The sequence below is a fragment of the Balaenoptera borealis genome, assembly GCF_965194805.1.
Source record: "Balaenoptera borealis genome assembly, chromosome: 13".
NCBI lineage: Eukaryota > Metazoa > Chordata > Mammalia > Artiodactyla > Balaenopteridae > Balaenoptera > Balaenoptera borealis.
Genome location: NC_138870.1, coordinates 100,562,393 through 100,575,766, shown reverse-complemented (window position 1 = coordinate 100,575,766; position 13,374 = coordinate 100,562,393). Strand labels below are relative to the sequence as shown.

The following is a 13,374-nucleotide window of genomic DNA, read 5'->3' as shown; positions in this document are numbered from 1 at the left end:
TGAGAGGAGACATTTGTTAAGGACCCACTATGTGTCAGGCCCTGGGCCATGTATCAGCCAAGCCTGAGGTAGGGGTAATCGTGGAGTTAGTAGGGTCCTGGGGGAAGTCTAAGAGGGCTTCCTGGAGGAGGGTGGGTGGCTGACCACAGGACTCTCGTTCCTTCCCGGGACCACTTCTCTGGCAGCACGAGCTGTTCCTTCTTAGGCTGTTTCTCCATTTCTAAATGTAAATGGACCTACATCATTAGCAACAATTACAATCTAGTTTCAGCCAACTTGGATTTCTTTGGTCACCATTCTGTGCTGAGTGAGAATGGACACACAGGTGTCCCTGCCGCCATGGAAAGGGAGATGAAGACAAATATGGAGAATCCAAAGATAGTGCAACAGCTAAATCACAACAGGCTTGTGCTGAAATGTACTTAACTGTCCTCCTGTAGCTGGACGCTGAGGTCATTTCCAATTGCACACTTTTGTATATCGTGAACACCCGAGTTCATAAATCCTTGATCGCTTATCTGGGATACATTCTTGGAAATGAGATTGCTAGAGCAAATGGCATGAGCGTTTTTAAGGTCTGAGACTCACTGTAGTAATAATAACAGCAGCAAACTCAATATAGTGCTTTCTGAGGGCAAGGCACCATTCTTAGTCCTATATAGATATTAACTGGTGTAATTCTTTTGCTATCGCTACGAGGTACATGCTAGTAATATCCCATTTTATAGATGAGGACACTGGGGCACAGACATCAAGTCATTGCCCACAGTCACCCCGAAGGTGGGTGGTAGAGCTGGTTTGTGGCCCTAGAAGCCTGGCTCCCAACTCCAGGTCTCTGAAGGCTGTGCCATCTCCTCTGGGGTGTGTGAGTATTTTCATCTCTGCCATTTAGATGGACCTTTCTAACAAAATATACTATTTTGTTGCCTGTTTTAAAACTTTATATATATGATATTGTATCAGATTCTGTCTTCGGCACTTGTGTTTTCCTTGCTTAATATCATGAATTTAAGATTGATCCATGTTGTTACATTGGCTTTAGTTCACTCGCTCAAGCTGCCATAAAATTAGCCAATTAAATGATAAATGAATATATTCTATTGAATGAACAAACCCCGTTCCGTCATCGTCCTCCTGCTAATGGCATACAGGTGGTTTGCAGTTTTCTCCGTTACGAGCAGGGCACGGTCAGCCTTTGTGTCCTTTGCACACTCGGGGTCACTCTGCGTGGAACGGCTGCGGGAGGGGGCGGGGCACAAGTTCAACTCCACAGACACCACCACAGTGGCTGCACCGGTCAGCGCACGCTCCCGCCAGCCCTGCGGGGGAGCTCCTGACGCGCCACATCCCAGAGCCCTTGGTGTTATCGGGAGTTTAATTTCTGCCAAGGCTTTCAAATGTTATCAGTCATCCAGGCTGCCTCTCTGAGAACTGCCTGAAAGGATTCCACTCCTTTGTTGGTGTGGGCGTTGCACATGTCTCCTCCTGGTCTGTGACTTGTCTTTTTTCTCTTTGTCTGTGGTGACTCTCACTATTTTTATGTGAATTATACTTTTTTTTCTGATTTTAAAAGAAATACATATTGTGAAAAATTTGGAAAATACAGGAAAGTGTACAAAAAAGAAGCTAGTCGTTTAACCCTGTGATGACAGTGTGATGACAGGAGCAACCTCCGTACGGTTTAGTGAGACCTGCTGAGCTCTGGGCCCTCCCCCGGCATTTGCTCACCTGGGTGTTGCCCGGATGAGGGAGGCAGTCAGGTGGAGCAGGTGGGCCCCGAAGTCAGGTACCCGCCATCGCAGCTGGAGTGGACGCCAGGCAGTTCAGCTTCAGAGCTGTCTTCTTCCCACGGGCCACGCTGCCTCGGAGAGCTTCTTCGTCTCTTTTTAATGCATTTACCCCCAATTCTTTCACTGTGGTAAGATACACATACCATAAAGTTTGCCATCTTAACCCTTTTTAAGTTAATGCACAGCTCGGTGGCATTAAGTCCATTCACATGGCTGTGTAATCATCACCACCCTCCACCCCCAGAACTCTCTTCGTCTTGCAAAACTGAAACTCTGTCCCCATCAAACACTAACTCCCCAACCCCTCCTCCCCCAGCCCCTGGCACCCACCGTTCTACTTTCTCTAGGAATTTGACGACTCCAGGTGCCTCAGATGAGTGAAATCTACAGTATTTGTCCTTTTGCGTCTGGCTTATTTTACTGAGCGTAATGTCTTCAGGGTTTATCCTCTTGTAGCACGGTCAGAACTTCCTTCCTTTTTAAGTCTCGTTAATAGTCCATTGTATGGATAGACCATATTTTGTTTATCCATTGATCTATGGGTAGATCTATATCTATCCTATCCAGTGAACGCTTGGGTTGCTTCCACGTTTTAGCTACGGTACTGTGAATAATGCCACCGTGAATGTGAGTGTACAGATGTAATGCATGTTTTTACATAGTGGAGATAACATTGTAGATATAATCATGTATCTTGCTGTTTTTCCTTTAACATTAAATTCCACCAAGTCACTTCAAGTTCTTCCAAACATGAGTTAAAATGTCTGCATAACATTCCATCAACTCCTTATTTTTAAGCATTTAGGTTTTTTTCCAGCTTTCGCCACTGTAATTTACTGGGCCATGAACACTTTGTATGCAAGTCTATGTACACATTTTGGACCTTCTTCCTAAAGGAAGAGCCCAAGAAATAAAATAACCGGGCTCAAAGGACAGGAATACTTCTATTGATCTTGAAAGCAGCCCCATTTTTAAAAAATAATTTTTTCTATTGGGTTGAATCATATGAAATCACCATTTTTAGAGTCCTAAATGATTGAATATTGACAGTTTCATATGATTTAAGCTAATATTTGTAGAAGTCATCTGTGTCCATTTTACATGATTTGGAATACACCAACATTTTGAAGGAGAGAATTAAAGTCACCCCTAGGGACAAACAGTGTTAACATGTTGGTATATTTATCTCTAATCCTCTTTTTTATACAAATGTCCTTTGCGGGTAGGGTCAAGGACAGAGAGTATATGCTGCTGAATTAAGGGGTGGTTGGGGATTTTCTCAACTCTTAAAAGACTCTTTTATCTTTTTAAATTTATTTTTCTTTGAACTTTTAAATTTTATTTTATTATTTTTTATTAATTTTATTAATTAATTAATTAATTTATTTATTTTTGGCTGTGTTGGGTCTTCGCTGCTGTGCGCGGGCTTTCTCTAGTTGCGGCGAGCGGGGGCTACTCTTCGTTGTGGTGTGTGGGCTTCTCACTGCGGTGGCTTCTCTTGTTGCGGAGCACAGGCTCTAGGTGCGCGGGCTTCAGTAGTTGTGAGCTACTTGCAGGCTCTACTGGCGGCACGCAGGCTCAGTAGTTGCGGCGCACGGGTTTAATTGCTGCGCGGCCTGTGGGATCTTCCCGGACCAGGGATCGACCCCGTGTCCCCTGCATTGGCAGGCGGATTCTTAACCACTGCACCACCAGGGACGTCCCAAGACTCTTTTTTAAACAAACGTTTATTATTTGTGTCAAAGTAACATATGCCCACATAGAAATGAAATTGAATTGTTGCAGAAGATTTAAAGGCAGAGGTCACTTGATCAACTGTTCCCCGCAGTCCCAGCCACTGTAACCCCCTGTCGTTCCTCCAGCTGCACCTTCCCGGCTCTCAGCGCCTCCCCTCCCCTCCATTCCCTAGCCACCCCTGGATAGGAGAGAGGGCTCGGCTTTCCCACCCCAGCTGCCCAGCTCCTCCTCTGGGACCCCTGCATGTCCCTCTGGAGCTGCCTTTTCACTTCCTGTGATATCGCTGGCATTTCCACGACAGTGATTTGTCTCTAAAGCAAATCACTTTGCTTTAGAGACAAAGTCACTCTCTCCATCAGCCAGCATTTCCTGTGGGCCCGCTGGGTACCCAGCACCGAGTGGGTCCTGAGGTCAGCAGTGAGCCAGGGGCCTGCGTTCTAGCAAGGGAGACGGACGAGAAATGAGAATATGTACCAGATGTCAGAAGCCAGTATGTGCTGTGGGATAAAATAAACCCGGACAGAAAGGTAGCCCAGTGAGAAGGGGACATCTGGGCGAGACCCAGCGGAGGGCAGGGAGGGACTCAGTGGCCTCTAGGGAGGGGCTGTTGGAGCACCGCCCTGCAGAGACCCAGCAGGAGGGAGCCCTCGGGGCTTGAGGTGTGGCGGGCGGGGCGGGCGGGGCGGGCGGGGGGCAGGGGGAGTAGGAAGTGCTCAGGGACGGATGAGGGGGGCTGCCCTGTAGCACTTTGACTCTGAATAACATGGAGACCCAGGGAAGGTGTGGGGAGAGGAGCGTCATGACCATGGCCAACTTACATTTTAGAGAAGTCACGGGGGACACCGGGTGGGGAAGACTCAGGGAGGGGGCCTGGGGGCGCCAAGGGCCAGTAGGGAGGCTGGCACACCTTGGGGACGGATGCTGCTGGCGTGGCTCAGTTCTGGATACATTTGGAAAGTGGAAGGTGAGAGAATGAGTCAGGAGTGGCCCAGGCTTTGGGGCTTTGAATAGGGAAGGGAGCGGGAGGACAGGTGTCCTGGGTCAGCAATCAGCGTCACTGGCTTCGCCGATGCCCTGTCGTTGGTCTTGAAGCGACTTCCAGTGTCCCGAGTTCGAATTACTATAGAGTGTCCTTGCCAAGCACCTATAAGTACGTGCCCAAACCCTTCCAGCGGCTCCCACTGGAGGACTCCACTGGCCACGCTGAATCCTTACGGGCTGTGTCCAGAGGTCGCGCAGCCTACAGGCGGAGGACGCGGCTTGGCCCCACTCACGGGTCACTCTGAGCATCTCTGCCGACCCTTGAGTTCCTGGAACCGGGGGCGATCCTCTCCAAAGCTCAAACGTTGCCACTCGCTTCCCCTGACACTCGTCCTACCTGATTTCTTCGCAAAGTCCCCTTCGCTTCTGGAAGCACTTTGCTGAACGTTCTTGCCAGGAGGTTCTAGGATTAATTGCAACGTGAGTGACGGTGGGAGATGTGTTTCAAGACAGGAGGGGGCATGGAGGCTGGCGGGACAGCGGGGACTCAGAGACGGCACAGCCTGGCCTACTGCCCCCAGCCCCCGCCTTCCCTGTCCATGCGCAGTGGGTGCTTGGGACTAAGTGGCAACAGCCCCAAACCGGCCTGGGAGGTGGGAAGTCCTGCTGAGAAGCCAGTGCTTGAGCAGAGGTGCCTTTACCGGAAGGACAAGTTGAGGTTGGGACCTCCAGCTTGAAAGGACGTGGGGTGTGAAGCCTCAGTGTGGGGCGACCACCACACTTTTGTCCCGTTGTTTTGATGAGGGAGGAGGGGCGCAGGGGCAGACCACCAGGGCCCTGCGTCCCTCGCTCTGGAGTTCAGGTCCCTTTCTCTGAGCAAAAGGAGACTCGTTAAGACTTCTGAGCGGGGACATGGGTCAGCTTCCTCAAGGGCGGCTGGGATGGCAAAGTGGCTGTGTGAGAGCCGTGACCGTGACCGTGTACACAGTGATGGTTTCTGAAGTGTAATCCTGGGCTGATGTTCTTAATAGAAGGAAAAGAGGTAACAAACAATAGGAAGAGTTAATGCATCCTCCTCGAGCTCGTTAAATTCGTCAGCCATCCCTTCCTCTAGGGGATGCATGGGCGGCAAGGAATTAAAAGGAGATTACCAAAATGTAATTAAGGCAGTCGGGGCCTCTTCTCGCAAAGGAAGTTCGCTGTGAATAATCCCCAGCCAAACCGAATCTGTTCTTGGAAAAGGGACAGCTGGAAAGGTAGCTAAGGAGTCCTGTAAGGCCTTGAGGAGGTGGAAAGCACACAGAGGGTAAAGATGACGACTTTACACACCTGCCCACGATGCAGTTCTCAGTCGGGGTGCACCGCTGAACCTGCCCCCCAAAACTCATATTGCTCTGTGCCTCGTGTGTCCATCACCCACAACAGGGGAAAAGCGTCTCAGCTGCTTTCAGAACAGGTGCCGCGTTACTTTCAGATCCTGGCGTGCGGATCGGCCCTGGCATGTGGCCCGGCCCTGGCTTTTTGGCTCCTTGCTCTTTCCGCTGCCCCACTGAAGCGTTTCTCAAAGTGGGGGTCACGGGCTGGCGCAGATCAACCGCCCACCGTCAGCTCAGCGCGTGGGCCGCACGCCACTCTTGGGACTCCGAGCTCGTCCCCTCCCCGGAGGCCGGGGAGCTGCAGACAGTGAGGCTCCGTCAGGCTTCGCAGACAGGAGCAAAGGACGTGCCTGGTGCCACCGGGAGCATCACACCTGAGTCAGGACAAGAAACAGTAGCTCAGGTGGCACAAAAGAAGAGGAACGAGGTATTAAAAGTGAAATGCTACCAGAGCCTTGGTTGAAAAGTAAAAAAGGAAAAACAAGACAAGCTCTGGACGTCAGCACTAACACCTTTTGCATAAGATTCTCACAAACGAGGTGAAAGCGTTATCTGAATGTCTGCCCTCAACAAATACCTCTTTTTCACTTCTGGGAAAAACATTTTACATTCAAAATGCTACGTGCAGACTATATAGAGTATCACTACTTGTTTTTAGAAATCATTCCTGTTTAACATTTCTTCTAAGTCTTAAAGTGCAATTTCAGTATCTTCCGTGAATATAAAATAATGCTCAGAGCAGAAATAGAATTTTTTTTTTTTTTTTTTTTTTAGAAATTTCATGTAATGTCTGAAACATTTATATTAACATATTTCCATACAAATACAAATATAAGATTTTTAGAAATTTCATGTAATGTTTGAAACATTTATATTAACATATTTCCATACAAATAACCCAATGAAAGTTTAGTATTAGTTGTTTTGTTTGTTTTTTTATACTGCAGGTTCTTATTAGGCATCAGTTTTATACACATCAGTGTATACATGTCAATCCCAATCGCCCAATTTAGCACACCACCATCCCCACCTCACCGCAGTTTTCCCCCCTTGGTGTCCATATGTCCATTCTCTACATCTGTGTCTCAACTTCTGCCCTGCAAACTGGCTCATCTGTACCATTTTTCTAGGTTCCACATACATGCATTAATATACGATATTTGTTTTTCTCTTTCTGACTTACTTCACTCTGTATGACAGTCTCTAGATCCATCCACGTCTCAACAAATGACTCAATTTTGTTCCTTTTTATGGCTGAGTAATATTCCATTGTATATATGTACCACATCTTCTTTATCCATTCGTCTGTTGATGGGCATTTAGGTTGCTTCCATGACCTGGCTATTGTAAATAGTGCTGCAATAAACATTCGGGTGCATGTGTCTTTTTGAATTACGGTTTTCTCTGGGTATATGCCCAGTAGTGGGATTGCTGGGTCATATGGTAATTCTATTTTTAGTTTTTTAAGGAACCTCCATATTGTTCTCCATAGTGGCTGTATCAATTTACATTCCCACCAACAGTGCAAGAGGGTTCCCTTTTCTCCACACCCTCTCCAGCATTTGTTGTTTGTAGATTTTCTGATGATGCCCATTCTAACAGGAGTGAGGTGATACCTCATTGTAATTTTGATTTGCATTTCTCTAATAATTAGTGATGTTGAGCATCTTTTCATGTGCTTCGTGGCCGTCTGTATGTCTTCTTTGGAGAAATGTCTATTTAGGTCTTCTGCCCATTTTTGGATTGGGGTGTTTGTTTCTTTGATATTGAGCTGAATGAGCTGTTTATATATTTTGGAGATTAATCCTTTGTCCGTTGATTCATTTGCAAATATTTTCTCCCATTCTGAGGGTTGTCTTTTTGTCTTGTTTATGGTTTCCTTTGCTGTGCAAAAGCTTTGAAGTTTCATTAGGTCCCACTTGTTTATTTTTGTTTTTATTTCCATTACTCTAGGAGGTGGATCAAAAAAGATCTTGCTATGATTTATGTCAAAGAGTGTTCTTCCTATGTTTTCCTCCAAGAGTTTTATAGTGTCCAGTCTTATATTTAGGTCTCTAATCCATTTTGAGTTTATTTTTGTGTATGGTGTTAGGGAGTATTCTAATTTCATTCTTTTACATGTAGCTGTCCAGTTTTCCCAGCACCACTTATTGAAGAGACTGTCTTTTCTCCATTGTATATCTTTGCCACCTTTGTCATAGATTAGTTGACCATAGGTGCGTGGGTTAATCTCTGGGCTTTCTATCTTGTTCCATTGATCTATGTTTCTGTTTTTGTGCCAGTACCATATTGTCTTGATTACTGTAGCTTTGTAGTATAGTCTGAAGTCTGGGAGTCTGATTCCTCCAGCTCCATTTTTTTGCCTCAAGACTGCTTTGGCTATTCGGGGTCTTTTGTGTCTCCATACAAATTTTAAGATGATTTGTTCTAGCTCCGTAAAAAATGCCATTGGTAATTTGATAGGGATTGCATTGAATCTGTAGATTGCTTTGGGTAGTATACTCATTTTCACAATGTTGATTCTTCCAATCCAAGAACATGGTATATCTCTCCATCTGTTGGTATCATCTTTAATTTCTTTCATCAGTGTCTTATAGTTTTCTGCATACAGGTCTTTTGTCTCCCTAGGTAGGTTTATTCCTAGGTATTTTATTCTTTCTGTTGCAATGGTAAATGGGAGTGTTTCCATAATTTCTCTTTCAGATTTTTCATCATTAGTGTATAGGAATGCAAGAGATTTCTGTGCATTAATTTTGTATCCTGCAACTTTACCATATTCATTAATTAGCTCTAGCAGTTTTCTGGTGGCAGTTTTAGGATTCTCTATGTATAGTATCATGTCATCCGCAAACAGTGACAGTTTTACTTCTTCCTTTCCAATTTGTATTCCTTTTATTTCTCTTTCTTCTCTGATTGCCGTGGCTAGGACTTCCAGAACTATGTTGAATAATAGTGGTGAGAGTGGACATCCTTGTCTCGTTCCTGATCTTAGAGGAAATGCTTTCAGTTTTTCACCATTGAGAATGATGTTTGCTGTGGGTTTGTCATATATGGCCTTTATTATGTTGAGGTAGGTTCCCTCTATGCCCACTTTCTGGAGAGTTTTTATCAGAAATGGGTGTTGAATTTTGTCAAAAGCTTTTTCTGCATCTATTGAGATGATCATATGGTTTTTATTCTTCAATTTGTTAATATGGTGTATCACATTGATTGATTTGCGTATATTGAAGAATCCTTGCATCCCTGGGATAAATCCCACTTGATCGTGGTGTATGATCCTTTTAATGTGTTGTTGGATTCTGTTTGCTAGTATTTTGTTGAGGATTTTTGCATCTATATTCATCAGTGATATTGGTCTGTAATTTTCTTTTTTTGTAGTGTCTTTGTCTGGTTTTGGTATCAGGGTGATGGTGGCCTCATAGAATGAGTTTGGGAGTGTTCCTTCCTCTGCAATTTTTTGGAAGAGTTTGAGAAGGATGGGTGTTAGCTCTTCTCTAAATGTTTGATAGAATTCACCTGTGAAGCCATCTGGTCCTGGACTTTTGTTTGTTGGAAGATTTTTAATCACAGTTTCAATTTCATTACTTGTGATTGGTCTGTTCATATTTTCTGTTTCTTCCTGGTTCAGTCTTGGAAGGTTATACCTTTCTAAGAATTTGTCCATTTCTTCCAGGTTGTCCATTTTATTGGCATAAAGTTGCTTGTAGTAGTCTCTTAGGATGCTTTGTATTTCTGCGGTGTCTGTTGTAACTTCTCCTTTTTCATTTCTGATTTTATTGATTTGAGTCCTCTCCCTCTTTTTCTTGATGAGTCTGGCTAATGGTTTATCAATTTTGTTTATCTTCTCAAAGAACCAACTTTTAGTTTTATTGATCTTTGCTATTGTTTTCTTTGTTTCTATTTCATTTCTTTGTTTCTATTTCAATTTCAGTATCTTCCATGAATATAAAATAATGCTCAGAGCAGAAATAGAATTTTTAAAAGACACGGTAGAAACCCATATAAAATCTTTTTACTTTATTATCATGGAAATAATGGAATTTTTTAACAAAACACATCCTTATTCAATGCAGAGTAATTATTTTGTCACATTCTAGCTAACAGAGAGCCAATGAGATCTGTCCTTACCTTGTGTTTATAATATATTGTCTTTAAAGTCATCCAGTGAGATGTTGAGTAACTTGAAGATGATTTTTCTCCAAGAGAGAATCTAAGATTGTAGTTTTCAACTGAACAAGAGACCGTAAAGCACATCAAAATGTTTGTAATCTTTTACGAACATCATATTTATATTAGTTGCCAACAGTGTTACTTTGATTTATCTTTCTTTTTATTGTAAATATAATGGTGTCCATGTATTTTTAATGAGTATTATAAAGAATGGGGACATTTCCTTTTCAGGAAAAGGCTCGAAGATTATTGGAAATAAATTAAGGAAATTATTAAGATATGTCATTCCTGTTATTTACTCTTGCCCCTGATGGTGAGAAAGGCTAAGTCCTCTTGATACAATTTCGGTGATTTTTGAATGTTTCCCCTAAATTTCACTCACTTTCCACTTGCCGATGGGATAATTACTACCTGTTGTCCTGGAGACGGTTGAGTATATGGCAGGTTGGGAGGGATAACACAGGCCGCTTGGACACTTGCGGTGGCCTTGGTGACAGTGCAGGGTGAGGGGCTGCTGGGCCCACCGTGCCTGAGCTAAAGGAGAAGGACTGCTGTCAACCACCGCCTTGTATGAAAATGACATCATCACAGCAGAGGAGCAGTTAGGGGCCCACCTGCTCAAGTCACCTGACCACAGCCGGCGTGACGCGTCGCCGTCCTCGTAAGGTTAACACGTTCTCCCAAATCTGAGTGCGTCAAAGCACCCATGCGTCCTGGGCCCCATCTTGATCTGGAGCCTCCAGTCAGAAGGAGTAGAAGTTCCCCTGCCTTCCCCAGCTTCCAGGGGTGTGGACAGTCGAGGGACCGGGCACCTACTGCTCTAGCAGCTGCCAGAGGGGCCCCTGCCAGAATTAGGACAGGGCTCGGCCACCTGGTTTCCACGCCTCTTGCAGAAAAGCAAAGGGGGCCGTGTCAGGCTCGCTTCCACCTGACCCCTGTACAGCCCTCAGCCCGTCTCTGGGGAACGCTGTATAGCTCCTCCGATGTCCCACCTTGTATTTGTCACTCACTCTCGCATTCTCCAAACGCTTTCGCCAGCACTCCCCCCGAATCTGGGCTGGCGTTCTCTCTTGATTCCTACCCTCAGTGGGAATACACGAGGGTATTCATGTATAGGCTCTCTACATGTTCAAAATAAGCGGACTGTGGCACAGCCCACCATCCCCGCAGACCCCCTCCAGGGCCATGGCAGTCTGATTTGCAGTCTAATTCAATTGCCAATGTTTGGATCAATTAAACATCAGAGTTGAGCTCTACCATTGATTCTACAAGGTCATGACCATATCAGGAAGCCAGGAGTCAATCCAAGAAGTCATTGTTCCAAACAAGCCTCGGCAGAGCAAGTCCAGGCTGCAGACGGCACCAGTTTCTTAACTGTTACCACATACCTACATGTCTAGCTTGGAGGTGAGCTCTCACGTTCTGGCTTTAGCTGCCCCATTTGACTGGGAGAATCTTACCTTCGCACATTCAGCACATGTGTGACAGTGTGTGCCAGACCCTGGCCTGCCTAGTGATTTTGCCCAGACGGTTACCGTCATCTTCTTGTCACCCACAGTCAGACACCAACATCCAAACAGTGGCTAATACGCATTGGGCACGTGCTGTGAGCCAGGCCCTGTTCCAGGCACTTTACCTAAATTAACTCAACTAACCCTCCTAAGACCCCTTTTAAGGATGAGGAAACTGAGGAACAGAGAGGTGACAGCATCTGTTCCCGGTCACACAGCTAGAAGTGCAAGAGCTGGGATTAGAATTCAGACCAGGACCAGGCCCCTGCTCTCAGCTTCCTACTGTCAGTGGGAGCCGTCTTGAGTTTCCACCCCACAGGATTGTCATTTGGATTAAGCGAGTTAATGCAGAAAGAGCTTTGCGTGGTACCGAACATAGCAAACACCAAATGTTTGCATTATTCTTTTTTTCATTCTAGCCTACTTCAGTGAGTGCGTGGTTATTGTATAATATTTAGTAATGATGTGATTATCTGGTGTGTAATTTATTTGGGTGGAAGAATTAATCTAATAGTTTCATAAATGAATTCAGCCATGAGTTTATTGAATCATTAAAGGGTTGAAGGGGTAGCTTAAATGTTTCCTCTGCTTCTCAGCATTTTATGGCAATTTCGTGCTACCAAAGGATTTGTGCGTTGGGTGTTTGCAGAGGTGTCGGATGGATCCTTTGTGAATGTCGAGCTGTGTGGTGGAAGTCAGCTCGGAGAGCCGAAGGGGGAGGACCTAAGTCTGCACGGTCAGGGGCAGAGGTGGCATAATCAGCTCTCTGATGAGCTTACACCGTGTCTGGACATTGGGAGACCAGGCTTCCCGGGCATAGGGATCCCCATATGCAGAGACCCAAGATGGGAAACGTGTACTTTGGGCATGGCTAGAGCCTGGGTCAAGGTGGGGCGAGAGGCCGGGGGCAGAGGATCTGGGAGGGAGGCCGAGGGGCAGGGCTGTTAGGGTGGGTCTCCCCCGTTCTTGCCTCCATGGGCATCTCAAAGCATCAGCTTCTCCAAGGTAGGGGTTTGTCTCTGCCGTTCACTGCTCTATCCCCCTTGCCTGGGATGGAGCCTGGCACACAGTTGGCCCTCAGTCAGTGCTGATGAATTCGCACATTCCTCTCTTGGGTGGGCTCTGTACTTGTGCATGTGGTGGGGCTGGGATCATGGAAGGATGGGAGAGCACAGCTCTGAAGTCATCAGCTCACAGGGGAGTAGCCTGGGGACTGTGGCCGGGTCCTGACCCACTTACTTTGTCTAGAAATAGGCAACCACGTCTGCCTCGAAGGGCAATGGGAGGATTAGAGAAATTTCTGCAACGCCCCAGCCCAGCACCTGGGTGAAGGAGACACAGTGAAGGATGGCCACCAGGACTGGGTCTCAGTTAGACTTGGTTCAGTTGACTTGAAGCTTGACTTGATTGTAGCCTGTTCAAAGGAAAAGGAACCTGGAATCTCCAGATTTGCCTTCATGCATTGCCTAGAAAGAATCCCTCCGTAGTCAGAGATCCCAGTGTGGGCAGCGGTCATGCCACCGGGAAACTTGGGTTGTGCCTGCAGTTCTGGTGTCACCCTTTTGAATCTGCAAACAGGATACTGGATTGCTGAGGCCAGTTCGTCGATCACTAATACCTCCAGACCTCCCGACAGACGAGCGTCTACCCTTGGCCTCGTGCGTGCTGGGCTCTGGGAGTTGCAAAAGTTGGTTCCTTGATCCGGCGGGAGGCGTCTGTAGCAGCACGTTTGCACACAGAGCTTTCACTTTGTTCTCAACTGGATTTTTTTTAATGTTTTATCTTTTTTTTTGACAGGCAGTTTTGCTG

At 45.9% G+C, this 13,374-nt stretch overlaps 1 protein-coding gene across 11 annotated transcripts in view; it reads left to right on the top strand.

Annotated features, from left to right (window-relative positions):
* Positions 1-13,374, top strand: part of EFCAB6 (EF-hand calcium binding domain 6) — a 253,522-nt gene that overhangs the window by 209,940 nt on the left and 30,208 nt on the right. The gene's annotated exons all lie outside the window — the stretch shown is intronic.